This window comes from Macrobrachium nipponense, chromosome 44 (genome assembly GCF_015104395.2).
Source record: "Macrobrachium nipponense isolate FS-2020 chromosome 44, ASM1510439v2, whole genome shotgun sequence".
Lineage (NCBI taxonomy): Eukaryota > Metazoa > Arthropoda > Malacostraca > Decapoda > Palaemonidae > Macrobrachium > Macrobrachium nipponense.
The window spans coordinates 51,145,277-51,153,572 of NC_087221.1; the positions used below are offsets into that span (position 1 = coordinate 51,145,277).

At 35.6% G+C, this 8,296-nt stretch overlaps 1 protein-coding gene across 1 annotated transcript in view; it reads right to left on the reverse strand.

The window, feature by feature from the left end:
* LOC135204358 (uncharacterized) overlaps positions 1-8,296 on the reverse strand; it is a 72,863-nt gene that overhangs the window by 19,334 nt on the left and 45,233 nt on the right. The window lies entirely within an intron of this gene.

The window sequence follows — 8,296 nt, forward strand, 5'->3', positions numbered from 1 at the left end:
GAATGCCCCTCCTTTTATCTCGGACAGTCGAGCAAGGGCTTAGAAGTAAGATTAAACAGCCTAAATATTCTGTCAAAACTGGGCAAACATCTAATGCAATATTCATTCATTTAAGTGAAAACAACCACTGGATAAATTGGAATGGTAGTTCAGTAATTGCAAGATCAAAAGATGTCTTATCACAAAATCTTTTAGAATCTGCCATTATACAACTTACTTCCCACTGTAATTTTAATATTAGTCGTGGCCTATTTCATTTAGACCCTTGTATTTGTAACATGTTTAAGAATGACCTCAAAGATATAATCATAGATTTAAATACGAATTAGTTGCCTTATTGATATTTTCTTTGTATATGTATGTTTAATATGTTTTGTGAATAAGGTTTTGTTTACCAAATATATCTGAATGTGGTCAGCTGCCACCCTGTATAATCCTTTAATTGTCTTGTCCCTGTGTCTGAGCAGTTGGATTTAATCTTTTTGTTCTTTAATTGTACCCATGTTTATGCTTGTTTGGAAAGGTTACTCATTCTCCAGGTGTGTTGGATTCTAGGTACTGATCTCCTTATAAACCCTATCTGTTACTTATACGACCCTTCCTTGTACTCTCAGTTTTTCATGTATGTCAGTTTGTCTGCTAAGTAAAGGACGTTGAGTCCAAAGATCTTGCAGAAACTCCGTTGTTCATCTTTCCTTTGTGGCGTATACCTTAATTTATGCATTTATCACGTTCCAAACTTTCGTGATTCAGTTATATATATATATATATATATATATATATATATATATATATATATATATATATATATCATATATATATATATTAACAATGGGAGCGTCGCCCCCCCCCCCTATTTTCATATTTGGTAAGTGTTCAGCCATTGCGGAAGGCAAACTGTTAACACTCAGTCCCTCCCCCCTCTCTCTCTCTCTCTCTCAAGGCGATCACTGGCATAGCTACAAAAATAGACATTTATTCAAAGTAAAGTACTAGTTGCATAATTCAGGTTCTTACAGGATAATTAACAGAATGATAATAGTTCAAGTCTCACAGACAACCCCCCTTGAAATAATAGTCTTACTCAGTAATTAATCACACCAATTATCTCTTCTCCAAAACACTATAATTCCCTCACTAGGACACTTAGTCCCCTCACTAGGACACTTTGTTCCCTCCACTAGATCCGCCCATTGCAACCTGGAATGTCAACACTGAAACAAATATAACTTTCGCAGAGCTATCCCGGCATCTTGCCTTTTCTCCCGTAGCTGTCTCCCTAGTTCTTGGCTAAACCATGCCATTAAGAATGGACATAGTTCTTACATGTACACATGTATTCACACTCTTCAGTAACTGGTCGCAGCCAGTTTTCAAAGGCACCTTGAACAATAGCCTCTCGAACTCACATACCCACAGAACGAACATTGACCTGCTAAGTAAGCATCTTAGTGTCACACCATCCCCAAAAAAAGAGATATCAGCTTTCTTAGGTTGTCGCCCGGACTCCGTCTCCATGGGAAGTTAAAAATGATAAGTCTGCACATTCCTCCTTTTAACAGATAAACTTGGCCACCCTCTTGGATAGCCCCTGCCTAGCCACAGGCCACATAAAACAGCTCATACATAAAAAAACACATTGGCCAGCTCAAAACACAAAATATAGTAGTAACTGCACATCTCTGGCAGCACAAAGTAATGTCTATCACGCTTCATCTCCAAAAAACAATAAGGTGTAGAAACTTTGTCTCCATCTTCGACTCTTGAATATCCCTCTTTGTCTGCAACTGCAACTCGTGAAAAATACGCTGTAGGAAGGCGAAACATCTCCCAGCAGAAGATATCTAACGGCTTCTGTAGACCCAAAGCTGTAGAACTCTGTAGACTCAGAGAAACTCTTGTAAGTACCCTGGGCAAACGACAGCAACATCTCTACAATGGCTGGTGGGCGTCTTGCTAGCATCGGGGAATGACGATTATGGTGTGTTTAAGTATGTCAGTCAAGTCATCGGTCAATCAAAAAAGAAAATTAGCCCCAGACATACTACTTCTATCAGATAATGACTTCAAAAATTCCCCCAAAAAACTAACTGAACGTCTCCCAATTAACTCCATTTAATAAGACCACTAAATCATAAGTCATTATCACAACTCCGCAAAAAAAAAAATATTAAGTTCTCTAACTCAATTATCCAAACTCACACACCAGCACACAATCCAAAACTCACAGTAACTTTACGGACTTCTGCACTCACATTTCAAACTCGCAAATTCTCACAAGTTAAAAAAAGAAAAAAAGTAATGAGCCCAAGAAAAAAAAATCACGTAACAAGCCCAGCCCCAAAATTATCAAAAATGTTCTCTCAAGCTCTGATATTTCAACAACCCATAAAATCAGCAAAAACTCTCTTCACCGCTAACATAATTAATTTCAAAACGCCCATTTATATAAACCACAACCCCAATAAATTACATCTCCTGTCCAAAAAGAAATGCTATTTAAAGCTTAATCCCCAATTACCTCTCTCATAGGAAAAGGAAAAAAAGAAAAAAAAATAATAACAGTGATAATAATACATGAATTCTCCCCATCACAAAGCACATAATATATGCACGATATACATAACCCCGCATTTTCCCCATAAATGCCACATGTATAGTTACAGAATTTTGACATCGCAACTTTTCAAGCTATCGGACATGGCCAGAAACCATCCTTTTACACGTACATTTTCATGAAATGCTATGGTCAACATTTCCAGATATTGCAAAAACTCTGAGCAATCACCAGTAGAGGAAAAGAGTCAGCACACCGCACTCATCACCGCATTTGCAGCAAAAAATCCACCTGCAGACACGTCAGGTGCTCGAACTGCACCATAAAAATGTCTAGTCAGTCTCGCAACTTCAGAAACTCATGATTCTCAAAAAAAAATGTTCTATACTGAAATCACGTAAGCACATTTCACAAAATTATCTCCAGGATATATCTAAGGTGTTCAAAATTTGTCTCAAAGACATAATACTCACATGATACTGCCCAATTATATAAAAAAAATATCACCTATCCAGGATAAAAACTACGATAAACTCACAAGTCAGCAATTATATGCCTCCAAAAATAACTCACTGGTGAACATAAAAAATCACAACATCTCCACAGGACTCGTAATGCAGTGATGCCACTCGCTTCCAATTAGTCACAAAACAAAAAAGAAGGAACCACAGAACTCTTCTCTTGGCTCGCAAAAAACTCCAGGAATTCAACTCAAAAAAAATCATAACCACAAATAAGGTCACCCCCAAAGATTAATGCCATCTCCATATATATATAAATCACCATCTTAATAATAATACCACCCCAGTGATGAAAATATTGCCTCCATTTAATTAATAACCACACCACCATATTCCCTCTTATTTCACCAATAACCACGTGTTAATAAAACCACCACTCCAGTAACAAAAAAAATATTCACCTCTGTTTCACCAATAATTTCATGTGGAATAAAACAAGTCTCCAAAAAATATTATATCTCCAAGCAGGATAATAAAAAATGTAACTCCATCTCCAAAAAAAATGCACTCAAAGTACCTTGCTGACGCACTCATGCATATTGCCACATGTCTCCTCAAAAACGTGTCTCCATTTGCAACAAAGATGGCTGCAAAATAATTGAACTAAACATAGCTCTCAGCACCATAGGCCTAGACTGTGGAATATTTCCAAAAAAATAAAAAAAATATCCAATGGCTAAAAAATATTATACCTCCAATATATTATATCTCCAATTCTCCAAGAAAATAACTCAATGTTATAGTCAAAAACTATAAACTCTCTGTTTAGCAAAACTGCTGAGAAAAGGCAAAAACTCGGCAAATAAAATTGTCCAGGAAATTCTAGAAAAAATCACCAATGTGCCACAACTCATTATAACAAAACTCCAAATTCAAAGTGTCTAAGCAAAGACTTCTCCATATGCACTACGACATAAGCCACTAGAAACTTAGCAAGTTTCCTATCTCTGGCAAAGTTGTCACAAATACAACAAAGGTATTGTGCAAGAAACCCACAACTTCTGGAACACAAATATCCAGAAAAAAAATGTAGTGCCATTACGTATGCATTAAAAAAAATGCAAAAATTCTCCCATAAATCTCTCTGCAGCATCAAACAGCTGAAATCATAAACACTTTCCCGAACAATGACTCCAAGTCACGAACTGAGATATTAAAAAAAAAAAAAAAAAATTCACACAAACTGGAGAGAAAAGATAAATTCAAATTCACCCATGATAAAAAGACTTGTGTCAGCGATGGCTAACATCCAAAAAAGGAAAAAAGAAAAATCAACGGCACTGTTAACTATCCCCGTGACTCAAGTAGATGTCAAGCAATTCTTTGCTGAACTCATAGAAAAAAAAATGTGTCGTTAGTACCTCCCAAATCCACAAAAAAAAACAACAACACCGTTGATAGCATTACAATACCCATGTTAGTATATAAAAAAATCACCAGTATTAGTATAAAAGACATCACCAATGTTAATGCTTACCCATTCACCAAATATTCAGCCAGATTCATCACCCATGAACTACTGACATATTCTCCAAAGTCACAGAAACTCTATAAATAATTAACCACAAAACTTCTCCCATAATTCATTGTAATAATTGTCCATAATATAATTATCTGTAATAATTATAGAATAATCTCCCATGAAATATCTCAAATAATGATAATTCTACTCAAGCACCTCCCGTAAAATATCTCCCATAATAATGATAATAAGAATTCTCCAGTAAAATATCTCAAGTAAGGGCATTAATATTGCCAATCCCCCAGTATACACCAATATTGCCACACTCCAAAATCAACACCATTTCCCCACTATACACCAAACACAACACGAGGCATCCATCCACCACCAATGGCAACACCACCTGACAACATCAGTCAGCAATCATCATCAGTCAGCACCACCGGGCATCACCATTCAGCACCACTCGGCAATCACCAATTGACAACATCAGTCATCACCACTCATCACCACTTAGCACCATTTTAAAGTAATCTCCCCAAAATCAATCAAATCTCCATTTAAAAAAATAATCATCTCTGTGTCCCCATTTATAATTATGCCTTCCAAAGCATAAGGAAAACTTACACCACATCCCATATGTATATCATTTCCTTTTCTCTTCACTCAAGAGAAAGGAAAAAAAAAACTTTCTAAAAAAACCCTACGGGCATGTCACATCATCAACCAATCATTATCAGCTGATGTCCTTGCACAAAGAAAAAAAGAAGTTCACCCCCCACTAAAAAAAAAAAAAAAAAGAGAGAGAGCTTCACCCTCCCGATCAAGCAATGTCCCCCGAGGCAGACCACTACTCACCTCTTGCAATACCCCTTTGGGTCGGTTCAGCAGAAATTACGCTGACCACGTAAGATCAAGTGGGCGCTCTATCTCCAGGCAAAACCACAGTATTGGATGTATGAAAACCATTCATACACACACACATGTATTAAACAAAGACAAATGTGTCTCTTCTAAACATGCGCCAATAAAGAAACACATCACTTTCTGCTACTCCTATGGGGAAAAAGAATGTGGTATCCTAAACCAATCCCACAACTCACAAAATGACTCAAAACCCCCCCGACTCAAAAAACGCATTGTAACACCCACCCCTTCACAATGGAAGAAAATCCCGGAATCTGCGCAATTATAAACAAGCGAATCTCATTGGCACAACACAAACGCCCTCAGCAAGAAGGCACTCACAAGATCTAAGTCCTAACTGACTGACCAACCGAGCCCGAGGCATCACCATGGGCAAATTTGATGACTAGTTCAATTCTCTTTGCTCAGTACCACCGATAGCGGATGGACAAACCTTAACCCCCACAAGTTATCAACTGAAATATAACACATTCCCACAATCAGACACTATGAAAACAGCATTTTATAGCTGATACCAATCTCACAAAAGGCTTTTTCGTTCGACCACCGCCAGCCACCACTATTAACAATGGGAGCGTTGTTATTTGTTACGGGACTATTCTTAATTAGCATATCTTTAATGGTATTGTTATAAGAGAACACTACATTAACATTAAATGATTTAAATGTTAATGTAGTATTCTCTTATAACAATACCATTAAAGATATGCTAATTAAGAATAGTCCCATAACAAAAATTAAAAAAAAAACATCATTTACAAAATTCCTTGTAAGGATTGCCCATCGTTTTACGTTGGTCAGTCAAGTAAAAATTTATGTGTACGTATAAAGCAGCATATGTATTCAGTTAGAACAGCCCAGACTTCAAATGCACTGTTTATCCATCTGAGTGAAAAATCTCATTGTATTAATTGGGTTGATACCTCGGTAATTGCTAGATCTAATGATTATGTTTCAAGAAATTTACTGGAATCGGCAATTATACAAATCACTAATAAAAACAACCTAAATCTTAGTATGGGAATGTACCATTTGGACCCATATATTTGTAAGATGTTTATGAAGGACCTTAAAATAAATGAACAACTAATAAATTAGTCCCACATGTATATAGATATTATGTTTTCTCTCTTTCTCTCTCTCTCTATATCTCCTGGCGTCTCTCTCTCTCTCTCGATCTCTCTCTGTCTCTCTCCTGTCTTTCTCTCTCTCTCTCTCTCTCTCTCTCTCTCTCTCTCTCTCTGTTTCGATATTTTCTCTCCCTCTTACTCTTGCTCGATATACTATTTATATATATTTATATTTTCTTTCGTCTTTTCATTAATAATAATTTTTTGGGGGGAAAATTTGTGTAAATTTTTCATGATATTAAATTGTATATGCTCCCCGTGTTTTTTCAAAATGTACTGTTTTCTGGGAGAATCACTTGTTTACTGCGTGTATCCTTCAAGGTGTGGCTTCCCTCCGGCGGCTCCTCCTTTCTGTAGAGTGAAAATCGCCCTTATTGCTTGCTAATCTTGTAGTGTCAGTTTGTATATTAAGCTTTCTTTTGACTATGTTGTTCTCTGTAAAAATAAAATAAGTTTGCCTCAGTAAAGGGTCCGAACAGGACCGAAAGTACTTGGCTATCTCGCTTTTTCATTTTTTCCTTTGTGGCAAAAAACCTTTATTTATACATAGCATCACGTTTCATATACTTCGTGATCAAGTTATTCATATATATATATATATATATATATATATATATATATATATATATATATATATATATATATATATATATATATAGTATATATATATATATATATATATATATATATATATACAAACACACACACACACATATACATATGTATATATATATATATATATATATATATATATATATATAGATAGATAGATAGATAGATAGATATATAGATAGATAGATAGATAGATATAGTTTCCAATTTCCATTCTCACAACATTCCTTACATTTGAGGTCAAGATTTAGTTAAATCACTATGGAAATAAATATTTTTATTTCCGTTTATACAATGTTGAAATGTAAAAATGAAAACAAGCAAAACAAGAATGTAACGAAGGCTGACGATGTATGATTAATCAGGACTAAATGTGATTTTTACCATTGATATTTTTATTACTCTTTTTCTATTTAACGATAACTCATTTCATTTGTAATGTGAATGATTATTCGTATACCATTAACATATTGCCTACAGCAGTGTTTAAAAATATATGAGCATTGGCATACCAATAGTTCGACCATTCGCGTCCGTCGTTACAAGACAAATAGGCTTTCATTCGCAGAATTGCGGTGTTACCATACTATCTTCATGAAACAGAAGGGCAAGGGGTAAAGGAATACTTTGAGACAACTGTATCACTACCACGACTGATAAGGTAAAGCAACACTTGTGGCAGACTAAAAGGTGCGGTGAAAAGGGTTATTATTGGCGGTGATAATACTGTCTTTTTGATACTTTATAATATTAAAATTATGCTCTGACAGATTAACTAAAACCATGACGAGTGAATCTAGCTATCTTTTCCAGCTCAAGGAGCTACCTTCTCATGACCATGTCACTTTAATCAATATTTATCACGAAGCTTTGAGAGTAACATTTTAAATGCAGATTCTAAAACTCCTATCCAACCCATAACCGAAGATAACGCTAGTAGTTATCTGTATTGCTGTACTAACATGAATCATGGTAAGACGAGAGACCACATCGAAAGATTTTGCCAATTCCAGATTATCGCCAATTCCAGAATAAAGTTTCTAGAACAATGTTGGGTGTTAGATGCAAAGGCAGCGAGGAACTTTAT